At 34.9% G+C, this 16,839-nt stretch overlaps 1 pseudogene; it reads right to left on the bottom strand.

Moving 5' to 3' along the window:
- Positions 1-442: 442 nt before the first annotated feature.
- Positions 443-10,431, bottom strand: LOC132376748 (proteasome maturation protein-like; annotated as a pseudogene).
- Positions 10,432-16,839: the final 6,408 nt, after the last annotated feature.

Here is a 16,839-nt window from a genome sequence, read left to right as displayed (position 1 = left end):
AGTATATAACACAAGATGGGCCAGGTATTGATAATTGTTGATGATGGGTCATGGTGAAGTACTTTATTATGCTCTTCTATTTCTATATATGGTGAAAGTTTTATACAATAAATAATTTAAAATACATATGCAAAGCAACATGATATAAATATATATAAGTAAAGTTTTTGAGACAAGAAAACATAACTGTGCTCCTTTCACTGTCGTGTCATTTGCTAAGTGTTTTGAATCATTTAAAATCGGATAAAAATGTCATATTTGAGGCTTCATGCTTTTAGTGTATATTTTGTTGGTAGAGGTGTTTTCACAGCAGCAGAATTTATATTTTCTGGCAAAACTTCTCATGTGTCAGTACTTTTAATATTGTATACATCAAATTACAGTAAAAAGACAACTATAAACAAGGTGCAGTTCCTCTACTTTAATTAACCACACACCTCTATTATAGTAAGCCAAAATTATATTCCACCATCAAGTGGGGTTCTTTCATTACATCATTTTGTGATGGATCATTAAAAATATCTTGAAAACCAATAGCTTCATCATTACCCCTCAACATATCCAGTGAAAGATCTGAGCTAGGAAAAAATGGAAGATTCTGAACATGCTCCACTGCACTGAATTCCATTTGTAATTCTATTAGAGCAAATAGACCCTGGATGTTTCTTAATGTGGATGAATTCATTTTATTTCCATTGAGCATTTTATTTTGGTATACTAGTCAGCTGGGGCTGCCATAACAAAATACCACCAACTAGGTGGCCTAAACAATAGACATTTATTTTCCCACATTCTGAAGGTTGAAATCAAGATGCTGGCAGGGTTGGTTTCTCCTAAGGTCTCTGTCCTTGGCTCACAGACAGCTGCCTTCTCATTGTGTCCTCACTTGGCCTTTGTGTAAATCTCTGGTGTCTCTTCCTCTTCTTCTAAGGATATCAGTCATTGGATTAGGGTCCTTATGACTTCATTTAATCTTAAGTACCTTCTTAAAGGCCCTATCTCCAAATACAGTCACCTTGGGAGTTAGGGCTTCAATATATGAATTTGGGTAATACTGTTCAGTACATAACAAGCTGAAAAGTTTTTTTTCTAATAATTCAAGAGGATGACTGGGCAAAAGTTAATTTTTCACATAAGAAAAATATTTTGAAAGAAGATCATGACTTTCAAAAGGTCCACTTGCTGAAAGTTCAGTAACTGGAATACTATCCATTAGCTGAGATCCTAGTCCTCTGGCATTCACTTCCAGCCTGCTCTGCACACAGCCACTCAGCCCCCTGACGTCAGCCAGCCCCTCACTTCTAATTCTGGGAGTTAATTCCTCACATCTGCTGGCACATGCTTTTTTTTTTTTTTAATATGCACAGATTTGTGGTCAAAAAGATTTAAAAGTTACAGATAGTAAATAAACATACGAAAAGATGCTTCACATCATATATCATTAGGGAAATGCAAATTAAAACAACAATGAGATACCACTACACACCTATCAGAATGGCTAAAACCCAGAACTGACAACGCCAGATGCTGATGAAGTATGGAGCATCAGGAATTCTTATTTATTTCCGGTAGAAGTGCAAAATGGTACAGTCACTTTGGAAGACAGTTTGGTGGCTTCTTACAAAACTAAACATACTCTTACCATACAACCCAGCAAATGCACTCCTTGGTATTTACCAAAAAGAGTTGAAAATGTATATCCACACAAAAACCTGCACATGGATGTTTACTGCAGCTTTACTCACAAACGCCAAAACCTGGAAGTGACCAAGATGCCCATCAGTAGGAGAATGGATAAATAAACTGTGGTGCATCCAGGCAACAAAATATTATTTAGCACTAAAAACAAATAGCTATCAAGCCATTAAAAGACATGGAGTAAACTTAAATGCATATTACTAAGTGAAAGAAGCCAATCAGAAAAAGTTACGCAGTGGACTCCTCTGGTGGCACAGCGGTTAAGAATCGTCCTGTCAATGCAGGGGACACGGGTTCAATCCCTGCTCCAGGAAGATCCCACATGCTGCGGAGCAGCTAAGCCCTTGCTCCACAAGTACCGAGCCCGTGCTCTAGAGCCCGCGAGCCACAACTACTGAAGCCCGCGCACCTAGACCCCGTGCTCTGCAACAAGAGAAGCCACCACAATGAGAAGCCCGTGCACCGCAACAAAGAGTAGTCCCTGCTCGCTGCAACTAGAGAAAAAGCCAGCGCGCAGCAACAAAGACCCAACGCAGCCTAAATAAATAAATAAATAAATAAATAAATAAATTTAATTAAAAAAAGAAAAAGTTACGTACTGTATGATTCTAACTATATGATATTCAGAAAAGAGACAAACTATGGATATGTTCAGTAGTTGCTTAGAGGGAAAGGAGACATGAATAGGTGAAGCACAGAGGATTTTTAGGGCAGTGCAAATACTCTGTATGATGCCATAATGATGTATACATTTCATTATACATTTGCCAAAATCCGTAGAATGCACAACACCAAGAGTGGATCTTAATGTAAACTATGGACTTTAGGTAACTATGATATATCAATGTGGGTACATCAATTATAACAAATGTGCCATTTTGGTGAGGGGTGTTGATAATGGGGGAAGTTACACATGCCTGGGGACAAGGCATATGGGAAATCTCCATACTTTCTGCTCGATTTTGCAGTGAACATAAAGCTGTTCTAAAAAACAAAGTCTATTTTTAAAAAATAATAAAATTTTAAAAGTTTTAAAAATTTGAATCCCACCCCTTTTACTTACTGTGTGATTTTGAACAAATTAATTAGTATCTTTGTAGTCCAGTATACCTATCTGGAAAATGGAATAATAAAAGTATTTGCTTTTCAGAATGATTAAGGATAATTTTAAATGAAAAAATAAGGATTTTACAAAATGCTTTCAGATACTGATTTGTACTGAATTGATTGGAGGCTTTCAGCTGGGACATAAGTGAAAAACAGTGCAAATAGGAGGCCATTTATTCCTTTATACTACTTCTATAAGGGGAATCATAGAAATATTTCTTTCTAATGATTATTTTATAGATTCTTGAGATCTAGATATAAGATTTATGTCTATAATAATCTTGCTTAATTAAAAAATAATCACTGTTTTCAAGAAGCAATATATATTCATGGTACAAATTTTAAACTTAACTAAATCATACATGGTGAAAAGAAATTCCCCCTACTCCCTTCTTCATCATATATATATATATATATATATATATATATATATATATATATATGTGTGTGTGTGTGTATATTCTATATAGATGACCTAGTTTTATTAGTAAGAACTTTGGTAAAATTTTTTTACTTAAAAATAAAAGATTTGCCAGAGCAATGTATTACTTCCTTTACATACCTTTCCCTTAATTTTCAAAACATCATTTCTAATAAACTCATATTCCCACTGTGTAAAGAAACCAATATTTAAAGTGATTAAGGAGTTGCTCAGAACTGTGAGTTAGGATTTATCCCATATCTATGTGATTGTGATGCCAAAACCAAAGGCTTTTAATTTGACTATTCAGCTTTATTAATGCTGAGTCCCTGAGTAAAGATTTAATTTATTCTCTTACCTAAAATAACATTTTCTAATTTTTAAGAAGTTTTACTTTGATTTTCTTTGTTCCCTATACCCATCTTTCTCCCTTGCCACCTCCCTAAACCTCCTAAGAATTGTCATTTTCTAGGATTTCAGGATGAGACTCTGCACAATCACATTTTTCACTTTTTCTAACTTTAGAAATGTGGTAGTCAATGACAAGTTTAGACAGCTTTTCTTCAGATTCAATTTTGGTCATATACAAGACTCATTCAGCCTTCTCAGGTCCTTTCATGAACAGTCTCAGAAGTAAGGCACCTTAGGTTTGATGTATTTCAAGTCTCATAAAACGCGCTGTTCACTTTCAAGTATGTTCATTCATAGCCATTCTCTTTCTTTACCTCAAAGTCAAGAGAGGTATTCCTATAAAAGAATTTCGAACCTACCACTGTTAATTCTGTATGAATACTGCAAGGAGATGATAGAAATATCCAAAGGAAGCACCATTTTAGCACCGGGCTAAAACAAAATAAAATGTCAAGTCATATTTGTCTCCCTCTTTTCTTCCATCTATTTATTATTAAGTACAGATATTTTAAAAAAACCCAGGGGCTTCCCTGGTGGCGCAGTGGTTGAGAATCTGCCTGCCAATGCAGGGGACACGGGTTCGAGCCCTGGTCTGGGAAGATCCCACATGCCACGGAGCGACTGGGCCCGTGAGCCACAATTACTGAGCCTGCGCGTCTGGAGCCTGTGCTCCGCAACAAGAGAGGCCGCGATGGTGAGAGGCCCGCGCACCGCGATGAAGAGTAGTCTCCACTTGCCGCAACTAGAGAAAGCCCTCGCACAGAAACGAAGACCCAACACAGTCATAAATAAATAAATAAATAAAAGAACGTGAATTTCTTTAAAAAAAAAATAAGTAAAATAAAATAAAAATTAAAAAAAACCCAAAAAATCCTAAGAGCTAATATGTGATTTCAGAGCTTTCTGTCTTTCAAATAACTTACGATAACTGGTGTGTCCATAAGACAGTGCGATATGATGGAAAGCATAGTAGCTGGATGAGCTCCAGTTCTTACTAATGGATGATCCTAGGCATCCATTCACTAGTCTTCGGCTTCAGCTTCCATAAAAACCATTCTAATATCTACTGGGGCTATTTAGAAGCTTCAGTGGTATGTATTAAATGTTTTATAAACTGTAAAACACGTAAAGTGGAGGATACATTATCTCTGAAAAAGGTATGTTTTTTGGTAAGAGAGTTTTGCCACAAAACCTCATTCCTTTTTCAGTGCACTTAAGAATCCATACAAATATTTAAAATTAGTTTCAAATTTGGCATATGAATTTTATCCATCGCTGGGAAGATGGAAAGGTAACATCATGACAGAGTCATGCAAGTTCCAGGAAGAATGACTCTGTGAATTTTAGCAGCATCTTCTAGAGTGCTAGGGGTAGAGTGATAAAACTCAAAGAAACTTTATCAGAACGGGAATCGAGAATAAGAGATATAAAGTTCCATGTCTAAAGCAACAAAAATAATCAACTATACTCCAATATAAAATAAAGGTTTTTCCAAAAGCAACAAAAATAATTATTGGTGAAAACTCTACAACCCAAAACCCAAGGCTGCCAGATAAGCTTTTCCTTTTCTCAACACTGATACGTACTATCTCCAAAACTCTCATGTTGGAGTCTCAGGTAATGGATAACTCAGCAGTGGGAAATATATCGGAACAGACAGCTCTGACCAGCCTAACTCAATTCATACCATAAATGTAACTCTCAAGAGTAGTTCTGATGCTAACTAACCTCCTGGGATTTTCAGCTTGGAGACAGATGCCCAACAACCTGTATCTATAAATAGTAAGAATACATGTGGGAGCTAATCACTTTTTCTTGCTTCCACCTTTAACATTTTTGATATTTTATTTTATTGTTTTCATTAATTGCTACTTTGAAAGCACATATGCAGAATAATAAAGAAATTTCAGAAAATCAGTATCGGGCCTGAAGATAATGTTCATTCACTGAGTGAGTGCTAAACTGGACAATTAATGAGTGATGAATGAAGATAGCTTTATAAGGTAAATAGTTCTTTCCTCTTTTCTAGAGATAAATGAGAGTTCTTTAAGTCTTAGCTGATGTCTTGGGACCAAAGAAAAATGCAAATATAAACCTGTCTTTATTTTTTAAATAGATGTATTCCTAGCCTGTGCAACTTACTACTTTATAAATCTAACATATTTTTCTGAGTTAAAGGGGCTTGATATTCACATTTCAAAAGCTGAATACTCTTTTTAAAAAAATTTAAAAAATTTTTTTAGCCACGTTGCACAGCATGTGGGATCTTAGCTCCCCCACCAGGGATCGAACCTGCACCCCCTGAATTGGGAGCTTAGAGTTTTAACCACTGGACTGCCAGGGAAGTCCCTGAATACTCTTTTAATGTGGATAAATATTATTAAATATATCTTGTCTATAAATTTAGGGTTTTTTTCCTTTTTTTTTAAACTTTGGATTTATTTATTTATTTATGGCTGTGTTGGGTCTTCGTTTCTGTGCGAGGGCTTTCTCTAGCTGCGGCAAGTGGGGGCCACTCTTCATCACGGTGCGCGGGCCCCTTATTATCGCGACCTCTCTTGTTGCGGAGCACAGGCTCCAGACGCACAGGCTCAGTAATTGTGGCTCACGGGCCTAGTTGCTCCGCGGCATGTGGGATCTTCCCAGACCAGGGCTCAAACCCGTGTCCCCTGCATTGGCAGGCAGATTCTCAACCACTGCGCCACCAGGGAAGCCCCTTTTTTCTTAAATTGATAAAGTCTGGTAGCTTTACTAACTCTTCAACATATACAAACAAGACTACTTGAGATAAAGCATTTTTGTCACTGCCACATTTATTCAGCATACTGTAAACTGTCAGTATGACATGAGATAGTGAAAACAATTTTGGCATTCATCTTCACATTGCATAAACACTGAGGGAGTTGAAACCGGGAAGCTCTAATTTAGACAAGCTGACCAGCAGTTACCAATTTCTAAGGAATAAAGCTCCATTTTCATGTGTTGGACCAGAGGAAAGAAGTTCCCAGAAAACTTGACAACACCCTTAGATCTCATCTTAACTTCCCCCAAACTTTGTGTTGTGGATAAATCCTTTAATATTTTGGGGCCTCTAATGTGCAAAATGAGGAGGTTGAAGACATTGGTCCCCAAGTTCTTTACTACAAAGCTCCTTTTAAAATTTTATTTAACTACTTTAAAAACTAATTTTAGACTTACATAAGTGTTCAAGAGTAGTACAAAGAGTTTTCTTCTACCTCTCGTGCTGCTTCTTCTAATGTTATCTTACACAACCATAGTAAAATGATAGAGAACAGGAAATTAACATTGACACAATGTTATTAGCTAAACTACACCAACTTCCCACTAATGTAATTTTTCTTTTCCAGCATTCTATACAGGATCTTGTATTATATTTAGTTGTTATTTATACTTGTTATACAATCTGTAGCAGTTCTTCAGCTTTCCTTGCCTTTCATGCTTATGACACTTTTGAAGAGTATTCATCAACAATTTTGTAGAATGCCCATAAATTGGGGATCATCTGGTGTTTTCACAGTTTGAGGTTATACATTGTCGTCAAAAATACTACAAACAATGTTGTACCCTTCTCAGTGCTTCACATCAAGGGCTTCGTGATGTCAGTATGTCTTATTCCTAGTGATGTTTACCTGGATCGCTAGGTTAAGATGGTATCCGCTGGGTTTCTCCAATATAAAGTTACCGTCCTTCCCTTTGTAGTTGGTAAGTATCTTGGGGGGCATACCTGAGACTATGTAAATCTTTTCCTCCTCAAACCTTTTCCCAAGATTTCCCTAATTTTAGTATTCATTGGTGGATTTTTGTCTGTAACAATTATGACTGTAGTTATTGCCTCATGATGATCCTTTATTTCCTTTCTTCCTTCTATATGTTTTCATTAGAATTCTACTGTAAGGAAGGTTTGTCATGTTTCCCCCATTTTTTAGTTAATCTGATTATTTATTTACATTAGTAAGGATCCATGAATATGTATTTTACTCTATGAGTTATATTCCAATACTATCACCTTTTATCCTGTTGGGAAACTTATTCCAGTTTTGTCCATTAGGGCTCCTTCAGGGTGGCTCTTGTGTTGTTTCTTTTCTTCTTTTTTTTTTTTTTTCCTTTGTAACACTTTCTTACTTTCTGGGATGAGAAGAAGTTTCAGACTCCTCTTGTATTTTCCTGCCCCAGTTCTGGAATCAAACAGTTATTCAAGGAGCCCTAGTTCCTTTTACTGGAGAATGGGGTTTATAAACCAAGATCTGGATCCTTGGCATGCTAATTGCTACTGGGATGTCATGGCTTCTAGGCCATATTAATAGACAGAACTAGGAAATATGTGTTTGTGTACTAACCCCTGCATGGGTGGATGCATACAAACACACAGCATGTCTATTGTTCTGCCTATTAATCTATCGAAAACCATGAGTTTATACTGATACCTCCAATTCGAATGCAACGGCACATGGTTCATTCTAGCCTCCCTTCTTTCCATATTTAGAAATTCTTTCTCCAAAAGTGAGAAATGAGAAACCTGGCTTTCATTACATCTACACTACATTTTCTTACTTATAAGTTTTAGCATACACATAAAATAGTTTCAGAATTGCTAAATCATACCCCTATGAAAAACGTTTTTACTGACCAGAGTTTATCTTTACTTACAGTATTTTCCACAGTTACTTATATTAGTTCTTGACTTCTCCACTCCATTCAATGTGGATGTGTTATTCATTTGTAATGCAGTTAGGTTCACTTGTTAGTATCTGTATTCAATTTTTGTTTCCCACCACATCACAGTTGGTTTTAAATGTTTGTTTATTTTAGGGCACATGTGAATACTACCAGGGCCTTTTAAAATTATTATTATTTCCCCCAAAGCATTCATGTTTTAAAATTGTTGTCTAGGAAAAAATTTCATTTATTAAGTGGTCATTTTCCGTTTCCCTGATTATTTTTTGTTTTAATTAAAGTCATAGAAAATTACAAAGAGAGTTTCCAATGTTATCTCTGAGTTGATTTAAGTTCTGACCAAAAGAAGAAAAATAATTAACAACAGCTGTCTCATACAGCATTACAATTTCTCATAATTATAACTGTTAAGCATAATCTTATGACTATAATTAAAATGCATAATTTTAATTGTTTTTCAAAAAGTACATTGCAAACAGTTCACTTTACTACTTCCAAAGGCACATAGACTAAAACATTGGACTGAAGGATTTCTAAGATTATATGCCCGTTTATGATTCAATCCTGAGTCAGAAGAAGAGGCCTGATTTTCTGCACCGCACCTGACCCACAAAACCACTCTCCAGTGATAGACAGGGAAGGGAGGAATAGATGTAAATGACTAGCTGGACAAATAATTTTCCTATCTGTCAAAGGTCCAAGTTGATTAAAGTATACCATGAAATTAAAAACACTATATTTTGGTATGTGAAATGGAAATCACAATGATTCAAGTTATACAATACCTACAATTACACAAACTATTAAATTCTTAAAGTTAGAATTCCTCAGATTTAACAATATGAAGAGACTCTTAGAATGAAGTTGATGAGTTTGACAAGAAATTCTCTAAAAAATATGATTCATGTGTTACAGTTATTTTTAAGCAGAATATCCTCCCAAATAATTCATTTCCACCTCATTTTTTTAACATTTTGTGTACTTTCCTTTAAAATCTTTATTTGAATTTTACATCTTAACATTAGTCATGGGACAGTAATATAAAGAGAACACATTAGCCTGATTAATAGCTGGAGATTGACAAGTCTCATTGTCAGTTTGGTAGAATTGTACATGTATCTTAGCTCAGAATTTGAAATCTCCCTCAGAGATTGTGTGCTAATTAACAATGAACTGCAATATATTTTCATAATTTTGTCTTTTGGTTGAATTCAGGTGAATCTAAGGTGCCAAATAAAGTTGCGAGTTGTGTTGAATACAAGCCCTGGCATTTTAGATGTCACATGCCCATTAGAGAACACTCAACCAATGGATACAATGGTGTCATTTTGGAGCATTCTCAGTTGGTACACAAAACTAGCAGTGATTACAGCAGGTTTTCTGATAGTAAAATGTCATGATATTCCTAACAACACTGATAATAAATACACTCCTAGAAAAAATGAGTTACCTCAAGTCTGAGAATTGTGTTATATAGGAGAATATTGGTAGGATATGAACTTAAGTACAAATAATTCAGGAAATATTTCCACTAAAATTCTAAGTCCCACAATAATTTTTGTTTTCTTTGAGTTTAGGTAGTCTGTATTTTTTCAGAAATAGATTTTAAATGAGTAAAATATCTCACTTTCTTATAAGTTATATATATTATATATATATATATATATATATATATATATATTGCCAGAGAGAGGGAAAATACTTGCAAAGCTCTAAAAATGGTAATGATCTAAAATTTTTACTTGCCCTGACTTATCATAATTTCTAAATAATGTCTAATATCTATGACTATCCACAGTTTTCTAATATACCTATTGTTACTCAATGAGTTCATTAATTCAGAGAGTCGTGAAAATAGTCTTGACACTATTTTATTTTTCTTATACTGATGTAAAAAATGTTCACCAACTAGCATTTTAGTGTTAGGGACCACAATATTAAAAGTCTTTGGTACTTGCATATTCACAGTAATATCATGTTCTCTATTTTCTCACTGAAAGGATGAGAACCCTAAACTTTTAGTGACTAATAGAGTCCTTTATATTAACCTATAATTACATTCTAATGTAAGAATGTGCCCTGTTTTAGGTCTTACCCATCTCCTATCCTCTGATATCATCAGTTCAGTGACTTTTTCTTCCTTTACAAATGAAGACAAATAGTTCCCGTAATGGATTTCTACTACCTTTTTGAGTTTTATTTGCCATTGTAAATTTCTCACACTGAGTCATATTCACACACTCATTTAGTGTTTTTGTAAAGTTTCTAAGGTTTTAATTCTGGAAAGTATTATTCTGAAGATGACTCACATCAAGGACCACATGTTTCTGACTTGAAGTCTCAACAATAAAATCTCTAAAAGGACTACTTAGCCCAGACCTTGGCTTCTCAATACTATTCTCCAATGAAAGGAACTAGGTCTCCCTGGAAAATGGCTGATGTCAGAGATGGGGCACAGAAATGTACAACATGCCCCTGGAACATCTTGAATTGGCAATAAAAAAGTACATACACAAAAAGAAATGGGGGGCATGTTGAAAGAACACAGGAGCCAACTCAAAGGAGCTGCCAATGGCTAAATCTGGCACACAGTTAGCAACAAAATAAACAATGATAATATTGGATTACAAGAAATAAATTAAAATAAATATGCATTTATCCATATTAGTATAAATGAATGGATGAATAAAATAAATAGATAGTTACATAAATGCAGGAGGAAAATTGCTCTTTTTTTAAATAGGAAATTCCAATTAACAAATGTAGGAGGAATAAACAAAATAGAAATTTACCATTAGACAAATACCACAACAATAGTTGTGGCAGGCAAGAACTATCCATGGATGATAAAATAACTGGATAGAAGTATTATGAGAAACAGGACATTTGGATAGTCTTAAAGTATCTCCTCAAGAGAGACTTGTCAATTACAAAAGAAGAATTATAACTTTACAGTGGAGAAAGCTGACTGACACCACCTTAACCATGTGATCAAGATTAATACTACCAGAAATAAGACATATTGACTTTATGCCCTTCCTGAAATGTTGTGCTGAGAAGGGTATATCATTTCTGTGGTGTTCTTACCAAAAATGCATAACCTAATCATGAGAAAATATTGCACAAGCCTGAATTGAGAGGTATTCTACAAATAATTGGCCTAGAGTCTTCAAAAGTGTCAAGGTCATGAAAGACAAAAAAAAAAAACTAAGGAAATGAGGAACTGTCCTAGGTTGAAGGAAGAGATCATGACAACTAAACAGAATGTGAGGTCCAGGATGGGATTCAGAGTCAGAAAAAGCACAATAATGGGAAAAATGGCAATATTCAAATAAGATCAGTAGATTATTTAATAGGATTGTATCAAAGTTAATTTCTCCTTTTGATAGTTTTAAATGGTTTCTAAGACATTAACATTAGGGAAAGCTGGGTGAACAATATACATATGGAAATTCCCTTTATTATGTGTGTAACTATCCTGTAAGTCTAAAATTATTTCAGAATAAAATTTTTAAAAGGTCTATGATGGTTTCTCTCCTAAACTTCTAGAGTTCAGATAGGATATTGAAAGATACCTTAAGAAAGTAAATCCACTGAGAGGATATTTTCAATCTCAAGTAATATGAGGAGAACCCTGTAAATAAGAAAACAAAATCTGAAATTTTGGGCTTCTCTGGTGGCGCAGTGGTTGAGAATCTGCCTGCCAATGCAGGGGACACGGGTTCGAGCCCTGGTCTGGGAAGATCCCACATGCCACGGAGCAACTAGGCCCGTGAGCCACAACTACTGAGCCTGCGTGTCTGGAGCCTGTGCTCCGCAACAAGAGAGGCCGCGATAGTGAGAGGCCCGCGCACCGCGATGAAGAGTGGCCCCCACTTGCCGCAACTGGAGAAAGCCCTCGCACAGAAACGAAGACCCAACACAGCCAAAAATAAATAAATAATTTTTTTTAAAAAAATCTGAAATTTTATTAATACATTATTGCTCCCTATTTCTGAAATGCTGTACTAAGATTGTTCAATAAAGTCTTTGGGAACCAGACTTTGAATCATTACTCTGCTAGTTGTCTCTTTAGCTCCTAACATAGGCTGCAAGTCCACTGAGTCTCCATGGCTCAGGGGACATTCTTATACTGCCTAGTGGTGCCCTTGCAGCATGTCTCTCTCTCTCCCCTTGTATCTACATTTAGTCTCTGGAATATCTTTGTATGTAAAATGTTCCCCAAAGGAGAGATGCAAATAAAATGATATTTGTATCCCCATGTCATATTAGCATTGGGCTTCAGCTTATCATTCCCATAACACATTTAGATATACTTTCCGCACATGTAGTTTTCTGAGTAAGATACATATTGGAACCTTTAAAACCTTTAAAAGCTTTAAAGGTCAGAAATATCTCATAGAATCCTGTATTTAAATAAATTACATTTGTTTGCTCTTTCTTGCCAGGAATTCCTAAAGAAGACATGTTCAGTAATAGTATACTCTCTGCTTTACATCCTTATCTTTGCTTAACAACCAACTACTTCAGAAAGCACTTGCGAGAATAAAGTATTTGATACCTATAGTGCCTGGTGGCTTGACTCCTACAAGCATATCTCAAAGTTCTGTTACAGCATTTTCATTAGGAAAACTTCTTGATGTTTCCTGATATCTCTACCTTTTTCTCATTAAAGGATAATCTTATATAAGGTATATTTATATAAATTCATTTATATATACATGTATATTCATATACACATACATGTATACATATGTCATAAATATGTTATATATTAAGGGAAATATATAGTCACCTTTTAGTCTAAAACCCTTTTAAATGCCCCTCTGTTTTGTTTAAGATAAAATTCAAACAATTTAGGAGCTTCACAACCTGCCTTTAACCTCTCTCCTTTAACTTATGTATTAGTAAACACCTACATAAAATTTGTAATTTAGCATTCCTCATTCATAGCTTACATAATTCCAACTGTTTCTTTACTTTTAACATTTACAGACATCTTTCTTCCAACTTCCCCTTCTCTACATTTACTTTTCCTTTGAGAAATGCTGTAATATAACTAACTCCATGAAGACTGTGGTGAATTCCAGCCTAGGGATCATTCTCCTTTATTAACTGCTTTTCTCAAATGCTTTACTTTTTTAAAAAATTGTAGTTAAAAAAAATACAACACATGATATGAGATATACAGTCTTAAAATTTTAAGTGTGCAGTACAGTAGTGTTAACTATAAGCACGGTGTTGTAAATCAGATCTCAAGAACTTTTTTTCTTGCATGATTAAAATTCAAGAGTCTTTGAAATGCAACTCCCAATTTCTCCCTCCCCTCAGTCTCTGACAACCACCATTCTCCTTCTTGTTTCTGTGAGTTTACTACTTTAGATACCTATAAGTGGAGTCATGCAGAATTTGCCCTTCAGTGATTGGCTTATTTCACTTAGCATAATGTCCACAAGGTTCATCCATGTTGTAGCATATGAGAGGACTCCTTTTTTCCTATGGCTGAATAATATTCCATTGTATGTATGTACCAAATTTTCTTTATCCATTCATCCACCAATGCACACTTAGGTTATTCCATCTCTTGGCTATTATGAATAATGCTGCAATGAACATAGAAGTCAAATATCTCTTTGAGGTCCTCATTTTAGTTCTTTTGGATAAATACCCAGGAGTGGGACTGCTGGGTCACATGGTAATTCTATTTTTAACTTTTTGAGGAAATTCCACGTTTTCCATAGTGTTTGCACCATTTTACATCCCCATCAACAATACATAAGGGTTCTAATTTCTCCACATCCTCATCAACATAAGATGATGTCATTGTGCTTTTGATTTGCATTTCCTTGACCATTACTGATGTTGAGTATTTTCTCATTTACCTGTTGGTGATTTGTATGTTTTTTCAGAGAAATATTTCTTCAAGCCTTTTGCCCACTTTTGAATCCAGCTCTTTGATTTTCTGCTAGTGAGCTTTAGGAGTTCCTTATATTTGGGGGGTATTAATCCCTTATCAGGATATATGATTTGCAAATATTTTCTTCCATTCCATAGGTTGCCTTTTCACTATTTATTGTTTATTTTGCTTTGTAAAAGTTTTTTAGTTTCATGTAGTCTTACCTGCCTATTTTTGCTTTTGTTGCTTGTGTTTATGTTGTCATGTCTAAGAAATCTTTCTTTATTTTTTTTTGGCAAGACCAATATTATGAAGCTTTCCCCCTGTTTTCTTCTGGGAGTTTTATAGTTTCAGATATTTTGTTTAAGTCTTTAATCTATATTAAGTTGATTTTACTGTACAGAGTAAGATAAGGATCCAATTTCATTCATTTGCAAGAAGATACCCAGTTTTTCCAACACCACTTTTTAAAGAAACTATTCTTTCCCCCTGTACACAGGGGGAAAGAATATATTGTACCCTTATAGATGATCATTTGACTATTTACATGTGGGTTTATTTCTGGAATCTTTATTCTGTTCCATTGGTCTATTTGTATGTCTTTATATCAGTACCATATTGTTTTGATTACTGTAGATTTGCAATATGTTTTGAAATCAGAAAGTGTGAGGCCTTCAGCTCTACTCTTTTTTATCAGATTGTTTTGGCTATTCAGGGCCTTTTGTGGTTCCACATGAACTTAATGATTTTTTTTAATATAAATGTAAAAATATTGTTGTGATTTTGATAGGGATTGCATTGAATCTGTAGATCACTTTGGGTAGTATAGTCATTTTAACAATATTAAGTCTGGGGCTTCCTTGGTGGCACAGTGGTTAAGAATCCGCCTGCCAATGCAGGGGACAGGGGTTCGAGCCCTGGTCCGGGAAGATCCCACATGTTGTGGAGCAACTAAGCCCGTGAGCCACAACTACTGAGCCTGTGCTCTACAGCCTGTGAGCCACAACTACTGAGCCTGTGTGCCACAACTACTGAAGCCCACGTGCCTAGAGCCCATGCTCCGCAACAAGAGAAGCCACTGCAATGAGAAGCCCACGCACCACAATGAAGAGTAGCCCCCACGTGATGCAACTAGAGAAAGCCTGCATGCAGCAATGAAGACCCAACACAGCAAAAAAAAAATAAATTAATAAATTAAAAAAAAAACAATATTAGGTCTTCCAATTCACAAATCAGAATATCGTTCCATTTTTTTGTCTTTAATTTCTTTCAGCAGTGTTTTGTAGTTTCCAGTGTACAAGTCTTCCACCTCCTTGGTTAAGATTATTCCTAAGTATTTTATTCTTTTACATGCTATTGTAAACCTGAAGGTTTTATTAATTTTCTTTTCAAATTGTTCATTGATAGTGTAGAGAAATGCAACTGATTTTTGTATGTTAATTTTATATCCTGCCCCTTAACTGAACTCATTTATTAGTTCTAACAGTATCTTTGTGGAATTTTTAGAATTTTCTACACATAAGATCATGTCATCTGTGAAGAGAGAGAAATTTACTTCTTCTTCCTTTCTGATTTTTCTTTCTTTTTCTTTCCCAGTTCCTAGCCAGGACTTCCAGTACTATTTTAAAGAGAAGTAGCAAGAGTGGGCATCTTTATCTTGTTCTTGATTTTAGAGAAAAGCTTTCAGTTTTTCACCATTGAGTTGATGTTAGATGTGGGCTTTTAATATATGGTCTTTAATGTGTTGAGGTGATTTTCTTCTATTCCTAGTTTGTTAAGTTTTTTTTTTTTTTTAAATCTTAAAAGGCTGTGAATTTTATCAAATGCTTTTCCTACATCTCTTGAGATCATCATGTGATGTTTATCTTTTGTTCTTGCATTCCAGGAACAAATCCCACTTGGTCATGGTATATGATTCTTTTAATGAGCTGTTGAACTCTGTTTACCAGCATTTTATTGGAGAGTTTTGCATCTATATTTAGCAGGAATATTAGTCTCTAGTTTTCTTTTCTTCTAGTGTCTTCTTTTCATCTAGTGTCTTCTTTTGGCTTTGGTACACAGATAAGCTGGCTTCACAAAACAAATTTGGAAGCATTCCCTCCTCTTAATATTTTTGGAAGGGTTTGAGAAGAATTAGCATTAATTCTTTTGCAAATGTTTGGTATAATTTATGAGTGAAGCCATCTATTCCTGGGCTTTTCTTTGTTGGCAGGTTTCTGATTACTGATTCCATCTCCTTACTAGTTATGTCTGTTCAGTTTTTCTATTTCTTCATGATTTAGTCTTGGAATTTATCCATTCTTCTAGGGTATCTGATTTGTTAACATATAATTGTTCATATTAGTCTCTCATAACCCCTGTAATTCCTGTGACATTAGTAGTAATGTCTTCTTCTTTCATTTATAATTTTCTTTGAATCTTTTCTCTTTTTTTCTTAATTGAGCTAAAAGTTTGTCAATTTTGTTGATCTTTCCCCAAAACTAATTCTCAGTTTTGTTGATTTTTCTGTTTTTTTATTTTTTGATCCTCTATTTTATTTATTTCTGTTCTAAGCTTATTTCCTTTCTCCGGCTAACTTTGGACTTATTTGTTCTTCTTCTAGTTCCTTGAA

The sequence above is a fragment of the Balaenoptera ricei genome, chromosome 13 (genome assembly GCF_028023285.1).
Source record: "Balaenoptera ricei isolate mBalRic1 chromosome 13, mBalRic1.hap2, whole genome shotgun sequence".
NCBI lineage: Eukaryota > Metazoa > Chordata > Mammalia > Artiodactyla > Balaenopteridae > Balaenoptera > Balaenoptera ricei.
The sequence above is the reverse complement of the archived record's forward strand: the minus strand, read 5'-3'. Positions and strand labels throughout refer to the sequence as shown.